The sequence below is a fragment of the Hemibagrus wyckioides genome, linkage group LG27 (genome assembly GCF_019097595.1).
Source record: "Hemibagrus wyckioides isolate EC202008001 linkage group LG27, SWU_Hwy_1.0, whole genome shotgun sequence".
In the NCBI taxonomy this organism is placed as follows: domain Eukaryota; kingdom Metazoa; phylum Chordata; class Actinopteri; order Siluriformes; family Bagridae; genus Hemibagrus; species Hemibagrus wyckioides.
The window spans coordinates 11,636,315-11,656,655 of NC_080736.1; the positions used below are offsets into that span (position 1 = coordinate 11,636,315).

General features: G+C 38.2%; 1 protein-coding gene across 3 annotated transcripts in view; it reads left to right on the forward strand.

Moving 5' to 3' along the window:
* Positions 1-20,341, forward strand: part of apba2b (amyloid beta (A4) precursor protein-binding, family A, member 2b) — an 88,909-nt gene that overhangs the window by 17,470 nt on the left and 51,098 nt on the right. For 2 of the 3 annotated variants that reach the window (XM_058382437.1, XM_058382440.1), the window contains exon 2: positions 11,805-11,849. The exons of the other annotated variant lie outside the window; for it this stretch is intronic. The gene's annotated coding sequence lies outside the window, so the exon portion shown is untranslated. The remainder of the gene's footprint in view (positions 1-11,804; positions 11,850-20,341) is intronic. 3 annotated transcript variants of the gene reach the window in all.

Genomic DNA, 20,341 nt, shown 5'->3' on the forward strand with positions numbered 1-20,341 from the left:
ACATTTTTGTGCCAAAACCTTTATAATTAATGCTACTTAAATTAAGATTTTGAAATGAATGATATTGCAATCAGAGTGGCACAGTGTTGTGGCTTAGCTCAGTTTACTGTGTGCATGGAGTTTTGCACGTTCTCCCAGCGAGCAAATTAATAATATGCATTAATGAATGTCACATTGCATGGCAAATATAGGCAATTGTATTCTTACATAGATTGTGTTTAGTCAGAGTGTAACGATTCACAGATTTGAAACAGTACCAATATTACTGATTCAGAGCAGCGTGTATGAGGAGACAGTTGGTGGTGACTGGATGGATCCAGGCTTCTCTGAAATGTTAAAGTTCAGTAACCAGGGAAGGAGGCGTGGTCTCTGCGGCTGTCAGTCTCAGCTTGTAACCCTGGCCTCGGATGGCTGAAGTGGCAGATGATAGGGGAAATGCTGTTCTGTTGCTCTACTCCAGAGCTCCACAGATGAGATTGTTGATCATGTATTGAGATATAATTGTATCACCTCTGAAGATGAGGCACACACCGTAACATAACAACTTTCATGTTTTTTTGCTTTAGCTACAATTTTGCAGAACTTCCTCTAACACACTTACATTTTGTTTTTGCAAATCTGTGACATCCAGAGCTTATGCCTTCCGTATGACTTCTTGTAGTTTTGAGCTTCTGTTCCACATTGAGACAGCGAGTCCTAAATGCAGGAGATTATGCAGGTTTATTCTGGTACCTTTTCAGTCTAGTGTCCTCTTTACATAAATGCTAAAGGATCATTAAAATCCAGTAAAGCTAGAGCGTGGCAGTGCTTCCGACGCCAAGAAAGAGAAGAAGCAGAGAATCTGGTCGCAAGGTATGTCTGAAACAAAGAACCTTAGAAGACAGCTGACTTTATCTCTCCTTCAGCCACAACACAGGGAAAGTGAATATTAGAAAACCGCCATGATAAGAATATTGTTGGGTATTGTGGTATATTGCATATGGTAAATGCCTAATTTGTAATCATTTCAATTTAGCTAGTCAACTAATTAACTAGTCTAAAATTTGTGTTAGTCAAAATGACAGCTATCCAAAAAGCATCTGTTTACAGTCAGTTTGGTGCAATGAGAAAAGTAAAAGGAGATATGTGATCTGAATTTTAACCATCTATCGCTTCTTCCCTCCTTTGATCTCGCCTCTCTTCTGTCTTCTCCCATCTTCTCTCATCTCTACTTTACTCTTTCCTCTTTTCTATTGATTGAAAAGAGTCTGGTCTGTGTATGTGCATTCGGAGATGTGTGTGTTTGTGAACGCATGTCTCTGACAAAACCCAAATCTCTGCTGCCTACAAATGAATTCCAATTTGGTTTTGTATCTTTGAGAAACCTGAGAGAAAGAGTGTCCAACGGAGCCTAGGCACTGTACTTTTAGCCCTATCTTGATGAGAAGTACTGCTTTGTTGTCTATATGAATAGTGTTTGTGCCCTTTGAGCTCAGCATGACTGACATTTACATTGAATATTTAAGTTGCCGGATTATGTAAAGTGCGCCAGGTTGAAAAAAATGCATCGTGCAGTTGCCTGGTATTTCCATTATAACCCCCACTTCACCTTCGAGGGTCTGTGTGTAAAGGGACAATCTGCTACTGTATCACAAAAGCTTTTCATAGTAAGCCTATGAAATGATGCATGCTGTCTGATATGCTGGGATGAAGTGTCAAGTATAAATGTTCATCCTGGACAAGTACATCATTGTTCGTTATAGTATTATCTCGAGTTAGTACAGATGAACCTAACTGAGAGTAGGTCTGGCTCTCGGCATGACACTGATAACTTCTTTGCTTCATAACCGGCTTGGTATTTATTACAGAAATTAATTAAATAATTACAAATTATTTGTGGTAATGCCACATAAGCTGAATGTATCGCAATTACAGATTTGTGAATAAATGAGACAGCTCTCTGTATTTTATGTAGATGTAATTACATCTCTAACACCAGGAACTGCAGTAAAGAAACCATTCTGCCCCCAGAGTGATAATTTCCATTTCTTTTGTTTCATGAAGGCGTCATACACAGTGCACTATGGCACATGAAGTGTTCAGGATGAGACTTTCTGATTGTTTCTGATGTTTTGTCAGGATCGACTTGAATGCAGTGAGGGGGTGTTCCCTTGGGTCAAGTGTACGATGAGAGAAGAAATAACAGTGTGTGGAGTGTTTGAAAAGGCTGAGGCGAGACGTTTTTCCCAGCATGGGCTTTTTGTTTCTTACAGTGGCACCTCCTGAATTCCGATGAGCAAATTAAAAGAAGTCATTTAAAGTTAAAAGATAATGACTTGAAAATAATAACGGGAGCAGTCTTGTCAGCAGTGAATATTGTTCAGCTTATTTGTCACCCTTGGTTTAGCTCTAATCTAATTCTGTGTCTCTTTAATGGAGGGCCTTTAACCTCAGCACCTGACACTGACATGCCTTCATCTCTACACTGACTCATCGGTCTAATATATGAGGTACATTATTGTTCATTACTTTTGATTCAATAAGAACATGAGTGCACATAAAAAGGTCAGGTCTGAACTGTGTGAGTAGATCAGCATTCAGATTCTCATGTCTGAGCTTCAAATCAAGATAAATGTCTACATGTTATCATGGTCTACATTAGCATCTTAACATTATGTTTGAAAACAATATGCTAAATATCTTGATACATTGCTGTATGCTTTTATTAGCTCTACAGTAGTTTTATGGCTGCACAAAGTACTCACACAAGAAGTAAGATGACAGATGCTGTATTTTCTATTGAATACTATTCCATTGGCTAGGGCAATAGTAGCCCATTGCTACTGCTTGGAAGATCATGGATTGTTGTCTTTATAAAACTTAATAAATAAAATATGGATACAAACAATGCTTTATTTAATTTTGTAAACAGAATGTACTACAGGTTAACTATGTTAGTTGAAAAAAAATTGAATTAAATTAACAAGGTTTCTGACACTGGGAACTCTTTTTATCCAAATGGTTGTGTAACAGTATCACCTATATGTGTTGGTCAATCTGGAGCTATGGGAATTCACATTCCTACTTTGCACAGTGTTGGATTTTTGCATCACGATGCATCGTGTCACAATGTATTGTTACACCCCTAGTGAAGGTTCATCAACATAAACAATGTATGCTTTATTAGACTAATAGTAATTGTCTCCTGATTGTCCAGCAACAGGATCCCGAATTCACATTGCTGCCACGTGGGTTCGATTCCTGGGCAGGGAGCGAACCCAGCCACTGAAGAGATATCTCTCAGTGCCTTTCCCGAGCTTAGATAAAATGGGAGGGTTGCGTCAAGAAGGGCATCCGGCGTAAAACCTGTGCCAAATCAAATATGTGGCCCAGATGATCTGCTGTGGCGACGCTGAACAGGGAGCAGCTGGAAGAAGAACAACAACAGACTATCAGTAATTAATAGGAAAAAGTGTAAGATGAACTAGATACAAACACTGACAGTGATTAGCAGAGCTGAGATCCGGAGAAATTAATTAAAATGTAAAGGTTTAAAATGTATGCTTGTTGCAGACAAACCAAGTGTAATAAGGCATCATTTGTTCTTGTTTGTCTCATTAGATATGCACTGAACATTGGTTATATGATATGTTGTGATACTTAATACAAACATACACATACACATACACACACACAGTATTATCATTAAAGCTACCGTTAGCTCCTCAATGGCTCTTCAGAGGCTGAGTAGGCAGGCCAGTGTTTGTGGTCTTGAGATAAAGTCTGACCCATTCAGGAGACACAAGAGCAGCATTCTCCTTAGGTTCTGTAGTTTGACGAAAATTTAAAGGAGCATCAAATTTATCCTCCTCAGGGAGCACAATAACATAATTCTGTTCCATGACAAACAAGTGTAACTAATATATTATTTCATTTCGTGATAAAAGGTTAGAAGATTATCATGATATGAATATTTAATATCAGTATAGTCTGAGTGATTCATCCATTGTGTATCAACTTGACCAGTCACAGCATGATTATTACCCTTGTGCCTAGAGTAATTTCCTGCCAGCCATCTTCAGTACGTGTGTGTAATGTAGAGCAGGATGCAATGTTCACTAAGGGACAGCCAACAGCCTCCTAACCAGCAAGAGGGAGAGAGTAAAATATCAGAGAAGGACTCTGTGAAAGCTTTTTAAAATGAAAGGTGTTTTTATAAAGGAAGCCTGGAGGAGGAGAGATTGATGGGAATAGATTTCCTCTCTCCAGCAATGGCTGCTTGGCTGGACACCTGGCACCAAATCAGCTTCAGTGAACGATGACTGCAAGACAACGGCCGGGGGGAGAAAGAGGGAGAGAGAGAGAGAAAGAGAGAGAGAGGGTAGGAGAGAGGGATGGTATCAGAGGATAGTAGCAAGGGGAGAAATAGAAAGAACAGAAAAGAGAAATATCAAATTCCATGTACGCTACATATTAAATTGTCCTACCAAAGATGTGAAATAAAACACATTTCTTTCAGATTTATATTATGTATGAAAAGGTTCATATCCAGCAAAGCTCTCATTTCAAGTCACAGGCAAGTAGTTGGATGATATATTGTGTTATTTGAAATGTATGATTTTATCATGAACAATTAAATGTAACAGAATTGTTCCTGGGTTCCATGATGCTTATTTTCTATAAGGACAAAGCTTAAAGTGACCATCTGGCTGCAACTTGTTTAGTTTCATGTTTTTTCCTCCAATTTCTCTCCCTAATATAGTCATAGCCAATACCCACCCTTCAGCATCTCTTCCCTATCACGTCAGCTACCAAACAGGGAAGCCAAATCCTATGAAATGCTTCCTTCGAGACGCATGAAACCAGCTGAGCACATGTTTTTCAACTGCTGCTCATGAAATGTCAGGGGGCAGGTAACACATATGAAGGGAAGTATATGCCCACATGAGCTCACGTACATTCATGATTGGCTAGTGTTGCTGTGATTGAGAGCATGTCTCTCTCTCTCTTGGCCATGAGCTCTGGATGTTAGGGTGAATGATTTTCTGTTGGGAAACCACATGCTGTTCGTGTTAATAATGAACCTATTAAAAATGAACTGAGTCTGAGTTTAGGGATTTTATATATAGTAGAAATTTAAATCTCAGGATTCCACATAATTTGGTGCAATTTGAATTCATGAGGCAACGATTCCATATTTGATGATACCACTGAATCTGTTATGAGTCGATTCAATTTAGTATCCTCTGATCGATATGTGACTGACCTTTTCAGAATCTGGGGTAGGTCTGCAATTAATTAGGGATGAAATAGAGACTATTTTAAGCATCAGAGTTACTGTCAAATCACCTTACTAGCCTATGAACATTTATTTAAAATATAAATTACATTTTGTACACTACTTGTGTCTTACAATAATGATAATAATAATAATAATAATAATAATAATAATAATAATAATAATAATAATAATAATAATAATAATAATGACATGTATAATCAATTATAACTTATAATGCCTTTTAAAATGAGACATAGTGATTGAACTCATGATTGAAATGGGGATTCATTGTGCCTCCACTACTGTGCCTCCATAAGGGAAGTGCTGCAACATTTATTTTTATTTTTTTAATTATAATTATTATTTTCATAATCAGTAATACACCGATCAGGCATAACATCCTGAGCCCTGACAGGTGAAGTGAATAACACTGATTATCTCCTCATCATGACATCTGTTAGTGGGTGGGATATATTAGGCAGCAAGTAAACATTTTGTCCTCAAAGTTGATGTGTTAGAAGCATTTGAGCGAGTTTGACAAGGGCCAAATTGTGATGGCTAGACGACTGGATCAGAGCATCTCCAAAACTGCAGCTCTTGTGGGGTGTTCCCGGTCTGCAGTGGTCAGTATCTATCAAAAGTGGTCCAAGGAAGGAACAGTGGTGAACCGGTGACTGGGTCATGGGCGGCCAAGGCTCACTGATACACGTGGGGAGAGAAGGCTGGCCTGTTTGGTGCGATCCAACAGACGAGCTACTGTTGCTCAAATTGCTGAAGAAGTTAATGCTGGTTCTGATAGAAAGGTCAGGGCTTTTTTGGCAGCACAAGGGGGACCAACACCGTATTAGGCAGGTGGTCATAATGATATGCCTGATTGGTGTATGTTGATATTATGCTGACATGAAAATTCACATTAATGTTTTGGAATTAATGGCCATAACTGTTAATAAATGACGGAAGAAGAAATGACCATTTTAGTAGCAGTAGCAGTCATTGTTCCTATATCAGGAAGGTTGAGAGAGGAGAGATAAGTGGGTGAGGGAGAGAGTGAATGAGAAACAACAGGAAAATGAAAGTAGCAAAGTGAGAAACACAAAGTGGGGGAAGCAGATGAAAGAGAAAGGAAGTGGGTGGCACTAGGAGAGAGATAGACAGGAAAAGATTGCTAGATTACTGGAGAGTGTTAGTCATCCATGAACATGGCCTTTGAATCTTTGACAGAGCCATCATTACTCATCTGTAGCACACTTTCTGAATTTCTATTTACTCTGTGTATGTGTATACAATTCAGGGTTTGGATACAACCCTTGGCTTTGTCACATGAAGTCTGCATTTTGTACCGTGTTATATTTTGTGTGCTTTTAATCGAGATCATGGTTTTAAATTTTAAAGAATTCAAAGATCTTTCAATATATTTTATATTTTGAGGAGTTCATTTCATGCTTTTTTCATTACAGATATTGTATGTTTTATTAAATGCTCATAATTGGAATCAAAATATTAATATGTACGCAACAAACAGGAATTCTGCACAGCATACAGCAAACATATAATGTAAGATGATACATTATGAGGAAGTTATTTGAGGAGTTCACTATGATGTCTAGACTGATTCTTAAACAGTCCAGGATCATGTGTAGCTAAATATATTGCTTCCAAGCACGCTTGTATTTCAGCACCATAGACAGCTATATATTTCATACCACTGCACTGTAGATACTGTAGTACTGTGACCATCTCGTATCTGTTGCCTATTGTTGTGTTAAATGATTAAAGCACATGAGCTGAAAGAATGCAAATGAGATGTGAATGTTTTCCTGTAAAGTAGCTCTAGTGTGAGAGGATGCAGCTCTAGTGTGAGAGGATGTTGCACAGGGTGTGTGAGTTTGTGTGTGTGTGTGTATGTGTGTGTGTGTGTGTGTATTTGAGAATAGCAGTGCCTCAGGCTGGATCTGACACTAGAGAGGATGGATCCTTATGAAGAACGGCCAAGACCCTGAGAGATGGATTTGTCTGCATATGTGCTTGTAATGTGTCATTTTTTACATTTTAAATAGTTTGTAATGTAAGTATTATTATTATTATTATTATTATTATTATTATTATTTATGATTACAACATATCTATAACATATAACAGTGCATTGTAGTGCATATAAAACAGTAGTATGTATTGAGTTTGTGTAATGCTGTGTGTGTGTGTGTTATGAAGTTGTGTCTGAATGTGTGTGTGAAAATGTAGTGTTTTTGTACGTAAACGTGTGTAGTGTGTCTCTATGCTGCATGCACATGTAATTAGGGTTAACAGTGTATGTGGGTTTACAATGCATTTGTATTGTCTTATTTATGTATGCTAGTAGTGCATATGTATTGTGTGTGTGTGTGTGTGTTTATAGTGTGGCTGTATTGTGTTTATAGTACGTCTGGAGGCTGATTCAGCTTCCTGATCATTACTTGTGAAAGCCCCACAGTGTGGAGTAAACCCATTAATGCCTTTAGAGGACATACTAATAGGGCTCTTTCTCTTTCTCTCACTCTGTGATTTGATGCTGCTGCTTCCCCTTTAAAAAGCGCTGCAGGTTGTTTTTGTCCTCCCTCTGCTGAACTGCATCGTCCCCTGGGAGGCTGAGTCAGGCAGCGCCCGGCGCTCTGAACACTCCACCAGCTCTAAACACGATACACTCTTGCTGTGTCTGAAAGACATACATGCACTGTGTTTACATTCATCTGCTGTGTTACATTGAGGATGGACAATAGTATTAGAGGAACCCAGTGAAGGTCCATGATATACTTTAATGAGAGTTGAATGTAGAGAACGGCAACTGAAAGTTACTTATACTGAGAAATCTGGGTGCTGAATAATAAATGATGCAAGTAGACTAGCAAAATCGACTGTAGTGCAAAAAAAAATGGACTGTTTCCATGTGTTAGTCTCAGCTTGTACAATACAGCTGCATTAATTTAAAACTAGATCAATAGAGACTGGATGGATCCGGGCGTCTGTATATAAAGTAGGTGTAATAGAATAACACACTGCTCTCTTTGTTATTAGTGTTCTTTTATGTGGAAACCTTATCAAATATGTTTCTTTTCTGCACTGTGCATTCTCTTCTCTCTTCTTTCATCCTGCTCTGTGTCAGTCACAGTAAAAAAAAAAAGGTGTGGCCCCTGTTCCGATCAGACAGTGAAGAAGGTGCAGCTTCTGATTCTGTCAGTTACAATGAAAACGTCATGAGTGCTAGCAGTGAACGTATACGCTATATCACACTGTATAATATTGAAGGGTCATGTATATCAGTATGATGTAGCAGATCAATGATTGATTGAGACATGTGCAGCGATTTGTCTACTAAAAATGCTGCTCATTCTCTGTAACTAATAGCTAAATAGATGTTTTTCATTATCATTTGCCTGTCAAGAGTGTCTTTTATTGCATGTCAGTTGTTGAGAAATAAAGAATTCTTTAGTGAGATTTTTGTGACATTATGCTTGTGAGTATTTTAGCAGGTTTGTAATGTTTAGCTGGACGTGACCCATGCTAAATGTATTCTGCATGTGATATCGGCATGATAGCATGCTTCAAGGATTATTGAGTACAACCGTGTAAGCAAAATATTGAGTATGGGGACAGCCAGAGTTGAGCAGCTATAATTATAACACAGCTCAGTAAAAACGTGACATGAAGCAGGAGTCAATGGGACTTTAAAGCTGTGTAGTTTGCAATTAGATGCTAATTATCTAAGCAATTACCTGTTTGTGCTCACAGCAATAATACATGTAGCCTATTGATAATTGGTGTTAAAATTACTGCTTATTACTTACCTATGCAATATAGCCAGGAAAAAATGCTATACATTTTTCTGCTCTCTGTAATTTTGGGTTTTCACGTCTGGGCATAACTCAAACTCATGCATCACTATTACATACTAATTGCATTTATCTGGTTTGGAGGAGGCGTACAGAGCTGGCAGGCGTTTTTAAGCAGTGTTACAGTAGATATGGCGTCTGATGGCTCTGAATAGACCTTTGATGTCTGCTCGACAAGAAACGGTGGCAGTGGACTGTTCTGTCACCGTTCATGGACCGTCTGGTGTACTGATGAGTGTCAGCCTGTCCCTCCTTTCCTTTTGCTTTCTTCTCTTCTGTTGCGGTGATCCTGAAGAGAGCATTACACCGACATAAATGCCAGGATTTGTGAAGAGGTGAGGAAGAGTGCTGAGGAAAACAGAAAGAAGAGTGAGGGATTGTGAGAGTGGATGTGATAGAGAGATTGAGAAGAGACAAAGAGGAAAATTCAACTTTTTGGCATGGCACATGGCATTTGCCATTTGTCATGATTTGGGCAGGAAATTGCCCTTGGTGTGTTTTCCAGATGGCAACTTTCTTCCAGAAAGTCTCTTAGGATCCAGCTGGGCAATAGAAAGGGGAAAAAAAAATATCTAGTGGCTCTTTTTCCTCTCCTATGCAGTTCTCTCGTTCTATTGCCCAGACTGCTGTGAGAGAATGGGCATTGTGCCAGACACTGAGCTTAACAGTCTTGCTCTCGTTCAGCTCTGGATATCCACAGATCTCTTGATGCTACTTTTTTTTGCCTCTATGCTGCTGCTGTTGACCCGTGTTTTATTGGGCTCATGTAAGTGACAGGGATCCTGTAGCTGTAAGGTTGGTATAAAACCCAGTAACAAAGAATGTAGTTCCAGGAAGATAGTACAATGCAGGTGAGATTAGGTGAATGCATCTTTGTGGCTCCAAATCATTTAAAGTAGTTACAGTCATTGTGCTTGTGTGTAGTGTAGATTGTAAGGACTACAGAAGGTGTGTACAGTGAGCTTGGAAAGTGTTTAATCCTTGAGTTTTTCCACACGGTTTGGCATCACGTTCAATTGAACACACATGAATTTGCAATCCTTGAAAACCTGAGCAATTCAAGTCAAGATAGTGAGCCATGCACAACTTAATAACTAAAATGAGGGCATGCTGCTACTAAATTTGTCAAAACACGCACAGCAATAGTTTATTAACAGCTTGATTAGTATTTCAGTATTTACTCTGGGTTTCTTTAATAAGTATTAGCATGCATCCTGCACCGACCTCCTCATTTTGGGTATATGAAGAGTTTCTTATTGAAATGATGAGTTGTGACAAGTGTGTTAGAGCGGAAAAACCCGAACTATGCAGAGTAACAAGAGGATTGGGAAACACTTAATTAGAAGTTTAACGATGCAGAATGGTGATAAGCCGGTGAAGAGGAAGAGTGTATGGTGGCATCACAGCTGGGAGAACACTTACACGTTACAGTATGCCTGCATGCTGACAGAGCTTCAGTGTTCAAATGGAGATATTTTCCACCATAATGGTGACTGCACTGATAAGGATATAGCTGCATTTTCCTTTCGCTTGTATAAGTCTGTAAACAGGGACAACTGTTGTCTTCCTGCTGCTGGAAGGCTAATCTCTTAGGATGGACACGTTAAAATGACACAGCAGTAATTAGCCATTCAAATTCACAGGGAGTCATCCAGGTCTGCAGGGGATCAGCTTGGCCTTATCATGCGAAAAACATCTGCTCAGTCGGATTTGTCTCTGCAGGATAACAAACATTAGTGTCAAGGTAAAGGATGAGAGGCAGGTTCCCCAACAGAAGGTCTGGGTTGGGACGGCCCACTCTCCTCATTTTCCTCATGCTGTGATAGGAGGATAAGACAGGTGAATGAATTACAGTTTTTATGAGCAAGAGCTCAATAATCTCATCCTGCTTGACTACTATACACATACCAGTCTCTTTAACCAAGGTCTGTTAAAGATGCTGCTTCGAGATGGCGAGGAGATTCGGATGGTTTAATTGGCAGCAGTTCCTTTTCAACATGTTACCTAATCTCTCTAGACATGCAGGAAATTAGTGCTGAAATATGTATCCGAGACTGAATCTATATGAGCCATAGCCTTGCCAAGAAATACTGCAGGCTAGGGCACTGTATTCATCAGTTCACAATTAGCCTTTGGGTAAAGGGTAAAACATCTTTAAAATTTCACTGCAAGTCTAATCACCATTACAGTGGTCAGACCTCACAAAAATAAATTGACTTGAGAATAGGACAGGATGCAAGAATGTAAAAAGAATTAGCTTCCAGTGGAGGTTAATTTTGCTTTGTGCCAAATTTGTCTTAGTGAGCTTCCCCTGTAGATATGTGTAGTTAGGAAATGTGAGAGGCTGTAATCTCTATAAAAATTATAAATAGAGTATTAATTAATAATAGAATTAATTATAATGGCGCATGTAGACTTGCTTTATTTGCTTGCTTTGTTCTTCGTGCTGAATTTCTCCTTCACCCCAGTAAAAAAATATAAGTCTTCTGCTAGATTTGTGTTCTGAAATTACATAGACGGTTGAAAAGCTTCATAGCCGTCTGGATTACATTTTGTCACAACGGAAATATTTCTGAAGTTGTGTTTCTTATAGTACACCCCTTATTGATCTGATGGATCAACGTGTCACCAGGATTTTTGAAGCACTCCTCTCATACACTCTTTTTTCTTTGTTCCAGGTTTGTGCTTGAAAAATAAAGAACCCCTTCATCTAATAGCTCTTGGTAAGTGTAAACTAAATGTTCTGCATTGGCATGATTGTTGCAAATAGAAAGCACAAATAGTTACATAGGAGTGCTTATTTTATCAGCAGTGTTCCTTAGGAAGTTAAACAAGATCTCAGCTTGCCTTGGTTTTACTTTCAAAACACAATCTTCCACTGAAAACCTGCTGTGTGATTTTATTTATGTGCTGATTACGTATGTAACAATTTCCTTTTCCATTTTTTACTCTTCATTGCGGCGTTTTTAACCTTTAGTGAACACAGTGACATGCCATGTCAATGAACTGAATATATATTTTTAAACTTATCTAGTGATATAAAGAAAGCATGCTACAGCATATTTTCTGAACCAAATGCCACTGAAAAATGCCATTTCTGTGTAAAACGGTTATATAAAGTAAACATTACACACACAAATTGTTCAAGAAGTTTCTACTTGTAATTTTCAGAATTTCATTTTTCTGTTTTTCAAATGCAAACAAATGGTCTTAAACATTTCATTTCACACAGGAAAAAAATAGCAACATTAGAAAAATGTAAACACAAAATTAATATAATTCCTGCACACATGAGGCAATTTTCTGCTCTTTTATGAAGATTTTGCTAATAAATTTGCTACAGCACTGGCAGACAAGGGTAATGAGGGCAAATCCATAACTCATAACAGAAGCAGGCAGACAAGGGTACAAGCTGGAAAGCACTAGAACTAGACACAGGAGGAACAACAGAAAGTGTTACTCTGTAATCATGTAACTTCTTAGTGCTATTAATAGTTCATGTGAACAAGCTTCCAATGTTAATATATCTGTGCAGATGTTTTTATACAGGGTGTGTTTTTCCTTAACAAAAGTTTGTTAATAGAAGAAAGAAATACTGTATTCGGTGTTGCCATATCTGCAGATTTGATGTAAAACAGAGATATATATATATTTTAATGTGTGGTTACTAGAGGATTTTTGATCAAATACAGATGATGAATTTCCTCAGCGGACTGAGCCGTGCATAGACACGTGTTCAATTCTTCAGATTACCTGCTGAAACATAATCAGACTATGTAAGATATGTAATTTTTAAATAAGCAGTTTAGCTGGTCAGTATCATTTACAGTTGTCAGTTCTTTCTTGGGGTGAAAGGATCTAGGGAGTTGAGGAAAAACCACCTTGGTCTTCTCAATGGTATTAAGTTCAGCATTTAAGGTTATAGCCTTTAACGACACAGGCAGTGTTATTAAAGGTAGTGACATAGGTGAGCGTGATAGGTCATCTGGACCTATCAGGAAACTGATGCTTGCTTTCATACAATTTTTAAAGCTTAAATATTGGAATTGTGCACAGAAATCATGCAGCAAGAAGTATACAGCAGCTAAACCAATAATAATTATGTAGGATTAGTGTCCTGAAATGGTAATCTGATATTCGACACTGCAGCACTCCTGAGAAATAATACTGTCCAAAAATTATATTTAATGAATATTCCACTTGGTGGTCTGGGTTTTTTTGGTGCTATAAAGTTAAAGTAGCTAAAAAATAATGACAGTCATATCCTTTAGTTTCACATGATACCAAACCAAAAAATATAGGTATAAACCTACAATTGGTGGAGAATACAGAAGTATTTCTGACTTAACCCTTTCGCAGCATTCAGAAAACTTCTAATATACTTATTTCCAATATTGGCCTCATGGATAAAGTGCAAAATGAAAGATGCAAAATATGTTTTGGGTTTGGAAGAAAGACTGTTTCTTTAATATATAAATATTCATGTACATGATCTGATCGAGTAGCATTGGGTGTTGAAAAGAAGCTTCAAGTTGTTTTTTTTTTTTAATGAATCTTCTATCTTCTTTGAGGTTGGGATGCTGAATGTGTTTCTTTATCAGACAGAGCTGCTCTTGTCCAGACCTTTAATGTGTTTTAATAATGACACTTGTTTGGCTGCACTGATTTTATCGTACCTCAAGCCTCTGAGGTTATGCAGCAATGCAGTGTTTCTCAAGACGGAAATTGTCCAGATCAGTTTCGGTCTCTGTGTCTGTTGTGTGGTGAGATAAACAGATGCAGTGAATCTTGGTAGGTGAAGTACACTACAGTACTAGCCCATACACATATAAATTTGTTTTAAACAGTACTTGTACGAGGTGGAGACAAGAGCATACTTTTGGGTTTCTTTGAAGATGAAGAGGGTGGAGGGTGGAGAGAAAAACAACAGCTGAGCAACTCCAGACCACTGCTCCCCTCTCAACAGCAGCCAGCCCACCTTCATCAATTATTCATCCTTTTCTTCATTGCATAATTTATAGCAGTGCTTTTCCACCCGAGTCCCGGACACCCCAGTATATGCATTGAATGGTTTAAGTTTTCCTGCTCTAAGTGAAAGGCTTCTGCATTTTCATTGCTGATAGAAAGGTGTCACTCTTTGACTGATAAGAAACACATGCAAACAAAAACACACAGGTAGTATGACAATCAACAACCTGTTCCCAGGTCATCTCCTTGGAAGTCAAAATAATGTAAACAGCAAATCACATTGCGTCATGCGAAGAAAGTATGACCCAGAACTGTTGGAAGGATAATACTGAGTGTCTATCACTGAAACTCAGATGTCACAAAACACAATAGAGCTGTAATCAGCTAAAAGGTGAGAGTGACATTGAAACAAATGTGAGCCAAAAGCTGCTGGACATAACCACATAGTGTTTTTTGGGGAAGCGTTGAAGAATCAGGTTCAATAACACTAAATACAAAATCCAAAGACCTGAATAACAAGGAGACTAAGAATATATGAGGACACTGAGGAATTGCACAACAAAGAACATAGGCAAGCACGGAGGTATACATGGAAAATAAGGAGACAAAACAAGAATAATTATAAAGGACGGTGGGTGTTTTCAGAGGGAGCGGGAGCAGGAGAAACAGATATTATGCAAAAACAGGAAGTAGAACAGGAAGCAAACAGGATTCTAGCCATGTATCGTATCATAGTAATATATGCTGGTTTAGTTATAAACATAATTCTTAATAGTTTTTATCTATCCTACTTTAACTGATACCTAACTGGGTGGGGTAAGGACTGCTTTATCCTGATGAGGGACAAGGTTGAGCCTATCCTGGGAACACAGCGTGAGGCAGGTATATGCCCTAGATGGTAGGCCAATCCATTGCAGGGTACCATACACACACACACACACACACACTCATAATTCTGCACCTCAAATAGTGCACCGTATGGTGAATAGTCTCCTATCTAATATCTCCTATCTAAAGTCTCCTTCTCTAAATGATAAGACAGTTTCCAAAAAAAGTTTCCAATATCACATTTGTTCATATTTTTCAGTGCTAGAAAGTTAGATATAGGCAGAAATGTAGCATTGTTACATAAGTATTGAGAAACTTTTGTTTTCTCACTGTGAGTTTTAATTTGAGACGAATTTCAGCTTTCTTTTGTTCAAATGGAAACACCTGTAACACAGTATGAGATTAGTACAGGAGTAAAGAAGGATATAAGATTAGCATTCCTGGATAGGAGGATATAATCTTTTAAAAGCGCACTGTCAGCATGCTGTCATGTGGCTTTTGCTTATTCAGTACCTGTGCATAAATGTTTGTGTACATAATTTTTGTAGTTGAGTTTGATGGAGCGGGATCTGAACTGGTATATGATAGACTAGATGGCAGGATATATTCCCAGGGACACTTTAAAATGACATAATGCAGGATTTTATTCAGACGTGTATACAGTTTTATAGATAGATAGATAGATAGATAGATAGATAGATAGATAGATAGATAGATAGATAGATAGATAGATAGATAGATAGATAGATAGATAGATAGATAGATAGATAGATAGATAGATAGATAGATAGAGAGAGAGTGTTGCCACATCTGCAGGTTTCATACAAAACTGGGCTACAATTTTTAATGTGTAGCCACTGGAGGATTTTACAGACTAATCGAAAGAGGAGGATTTTTAATAATGACTTTTCCCACATGACTGGAACTAATTACTCCATCCACCCTTTCTAATAGATCACACTGAAGGGGGGGACCGACTGTTTCAGCCCTATAGTGCTTTGACAGCTCAGAGGATTATATATGAACACTTCTAGCCAGACTGGAAAACAGTATATAAATTCTATACAGCATTTACAGTACTGTGCTTATTGGCAGGAGAGGAACCTGATGAGGTCTTCTGCTGTAGAAGCCGATCCTCATCAAGGTTTGAAGTGTTGTGCATTCCAGGATGCTTTCCTACCCACCGTGGTTGTGAAGTAGTAATTTAAGTTACTGTAACCTTCCTATCAGCTTGAAAGACTATTTTTATCTGACCTCTCTCAACTGCAGGGCTTTATGCCAACAGGACCTTTGCTCACTGAGTAGTATAGTTTTTTGCTCCATCCTTTGCACAGTCTAGAGACTGTTGTATGTGAAATTTCCAGGAGAACAACAGATTCTGAGTACAATATATGCAGTCTATAAGAGGTCCAGGACGGGGTGACTTAAGCAGGGTTTCATTATAAATTTGCGCATTCTAAAAATCTGGTTTTCTAGATGTGGCTAAAACTGGAGCAGATACTTTATCCATAGAAGTCCAGGGTGGGATCGGGCTAGTTTGTCTATCAGAGAGCCTTGGTTGCCTCTGACCCTGTTGCCAGTTCTTCTTCTTTTGGAAGTACAAATCATTGCATACCACTGACAAGTGCCTTGTAATGAGATAATCAGTGTTATTCACCGTAGCTGTCAGTGGTTTTAATGTTATGGCTGATCGTTTATTATTTATTATAGAAAATATGGCACTGAATGCAGGGGTTGTAGGGTGTGGTAAAGTCTTCTAATATTATATTACTAATCTGTAAATTTATATATCATAGAGCTGCAGTGTGCAGAAATACGGGAATGGAAGATTTGCACTCACTAAATCACTTGAAGCTGTAATAGTATAGAAAAAAAGGAATGGAAAGGAAAGAAAAGCTTTGGAATGTAATTATTAGATGGAAATGACAAAAAAAATCCTGAAAGAATCAGAGCAGCAAAAAGAATCTGTCAGTTATTCTACACAAACCTATTTGATGACTAGACCAAGAGTATATGAGATCTGCCCATCACTTGTCAAATTTAAAATAAAAGCCAGTCTTATTATATTACTCCTCCTCCACACTGTGTTTGGTCATTGCACTGCTGCTTGGGTAATTGTTACGATACCTGCTGCATTGTGGACCGTAGATTGCTGTTGTTATTTTTATGTAAATGGCTACATCTGTCTCCCATTTTGTGCGAAGCGCAGCAACATATTGGCTCAAAGTTTGAAGTAAAGTGTTGCACAAAACATTGACGATGTAATGAAACATTTGTATAGAGATGTAAGGTAATGTGAGCGAGAGGACAGTTTTCATTTTGCGCTGTGCCCGCAAGCAATTTACATCTTTGCTGTTAAAGGCAGATGGTAAAGATAAGGAAGCCATGTGGCCTGCGTAGTGTTTTGACGTTAAATAAATGACTATTAGCCAAAGTAAATTGCATTTCGCTTTTATAATCCAAGTTGTTCATCGATTTCTATATGGTTCTTTGATTGTAATTAAGTGATTGCTTTCCATTTTATTTTAATACTGCATATTGAAATGTGTCTGAATATCTAAACTAAAATGCCCCAGAAACCTTTCCCAGGTTGATTTTGACTCATTTTTTCTTCTTTTGTCTTGTTCTCATTTAGTTTCATGATTAATTGCACACCAAAAAAGATTAGCGGTTAAAAAGAACAAGGATTTCTTAGTCGCTTACCTTGTGTCCCTTCAGAAGTCAGTTAAGTCAGATAGCCCACACACTATTTCTAAACCAGCACACATAATCTCCTTTTAAATACTCACAATTCATCTGCATTACACAGATAGAGACACCAGGATGGCAGCCAGCGAGTCCCTCATCCCTTCCCATCTTCCTCTAATCCACCTGTATTCCAGCTCTGCTTTGATAGACAGATTTGACATTTGAGTCAACATGCTCTCCGGCTGTTTAGCCTGGACTCTGTGCTCTTTAAAAGGCTCGTAAATAACAAGCACTACACAGATTTGGTTATTAAATCACCTGCAATGGCGAATAGCTGAGGATAAACTGATGATATGCTTTCTGCAGTAATGATAGGCTCAGGCTCCTAATCCTCCATGCATTTAGTGGAGAGCTCAGATTCAGTGTCAAGAGAAGAGAGCAAGTTTGTTGCATGTTCTTACATGCATAAAAATCAATTTCTTTCCCCGGTCTGTGCTGGCAATAAGCCATGATGCTCTGTCACATTGGCGGTGTGTAATGGAGGTGTTCTGTATTCATGCCGTCTCTTCCAGATATTTGAGTGTGTGTGTGTGTGAGTGTGTGTGTAGTATGTTTGCCTATATGTGTGCTGTGGCATGTGATCATATTCAGCTTGTTCAAAGTCATTTAGGCAATTTAGTTTTGCCAAGCAATGAATGTCACTCTAAATGAATCAGATCCCTGCGGAAAAACAGCAGAATAATTTGATATTTGCAGACTATGGAAAATGTTTTGTCTTTTACTGCAAATGTTTTAGCTGTTATGTTTTGGCTAACAGCTAATAGAAGCAGTGCCGCTTCGGATGCAGAATTACTGCTATCAGATGTGCATTTTTATATACACTTTTTGCATAAAACTGCTATGCAGAGATTCAGTAAAATCAATCAAATTTCAGCAAATCTATTTCTGTAGGAACACATAAAACATCTTTTTCACGGGGAATATCATGCAAAATTATTTAAAAATAACAAAATTATATAAAAAATTTCAGCCCTGAATTAAATTTTGAAACACATTTTACAGGACACATTTATATTCAGTGTTTGGTCTATTAGAATTGAACCCTGGTGTGTTTTCCTCTTTGATATTGTTTGTGCAGGTGTGAACACAGCAATTGCACCTCTTTGCAGACGAAAATAACCACAGAAATGTGACGTGTTCAGACTGATGAACAAAACTAAAATAAAATGAATGGAGGGTACGATATATAAAGTAATTCAAAATAGGCTTGTTTATAATTATTCTCTAATATATTGAGCTGTTTTATGGTTGTCTGTGCTCAGGTGATTTTTATGATATCTAAATATCAATGCATAAATGGATTTAAAGGTGTGAAAGCATCCTAAAAATGATCATTACTGTTCTATCTAAGCCTGGTCCCTTAAGACCATGGATGTTGTACCATGTGACCTCATACACGCATTTCTTGCTGTCAAGCACCTTATTGTGGATGCTTTTATTAAGAAATAATGCCAGCAACATTTATTCAAATATACTGAGATATTTGAAAGCAGAAAAAACAAAACAAAAAAAAACTTGTCTGGGCTAGACTGGGCAAACTTTTAGTAGAAATGAGAGGGAGTGGGATTAAAAAAACCGTTCCACACAACTCTACCTCAAAACATTCCTTTCAAACAACCATCTTAAAATAGCACTGAATCATGCACTATTCATTCTGGAAGAGCCGATGCTGTCAGACTTCATGAACTGCTGAAGAATTTTTGTGTCCACCTCTATTTTTCACAAATCCTCAATCTCAAAAGAGTCTTCAACTAATTTGCATAGCTATAGAGGTCATTGTCACAATGACTAATTTTCTGGTCAGGGCTGATAGAAGCGGCGAGTCTGGATGCCATTTCTGCCCGCTGCTCTTTTTTTTTCAGTGATTTCCTCTGAGGCAGAATAAACCAGTAAGCATGTGGAGAAAAGCTTTCAATGTTGTGATGATGGAGGACTGTGTTTCTACCTCTTTTTATGCCCTCTCGTACCCCACCAGGGAGGCTCACATTCTCACAGCTGCTGGGTAGCTTATAGTGGCAGCATACACTGATCAAATTCTTCTCAACGGCATGTAACACATTGCATACACACAGCAGTAGTGTCACACAGCTGCATGCAGGTGTGAGTACATGTGTCACGAATACCCCCTCTCAGCTACAGCAATGTTCTGAGCATTGCTATTAAGTTTAATTTGGAGTTACCTCCATGTACCGTTTGTTTTACGTTCACTTGTCCTGTCTCCACCCCTGCCCCATCACTGCTCTGTTACCTAATGTGTGTAGGTGAGTTCAGTGTTTCCGTTTTTGTCTGTTTATAGTGGAAGAAGCCAATACTTCAAAACTGATATAAAAAACCCAGACTAAAGTTTAAAGCTCAACTGAGAAGGATGAAGTTGGCAGTATCATGTTGTGGAGGTGTTGTGCTGGAAAGGGGGCCGGTGCATTTCAGAAAATAGATCACATAATGAGGAAGGATGATTATCTAGAGATACCGAAGCAACCCTTCAAAACTTCAGCCAGAAATCAGAGCAATCAGAACAATCATACCTAAGCATAACCTCCAAAGCTGTAACAAAATCACATCAATGTGAAAGTATTTTAGTGGCCCATATGTACATACGCATTGTATATCACAGAATATCTGATCTGTGTGTGTGTGTGTGTGTGTGTGTAAACTCATGTATACTTCAATA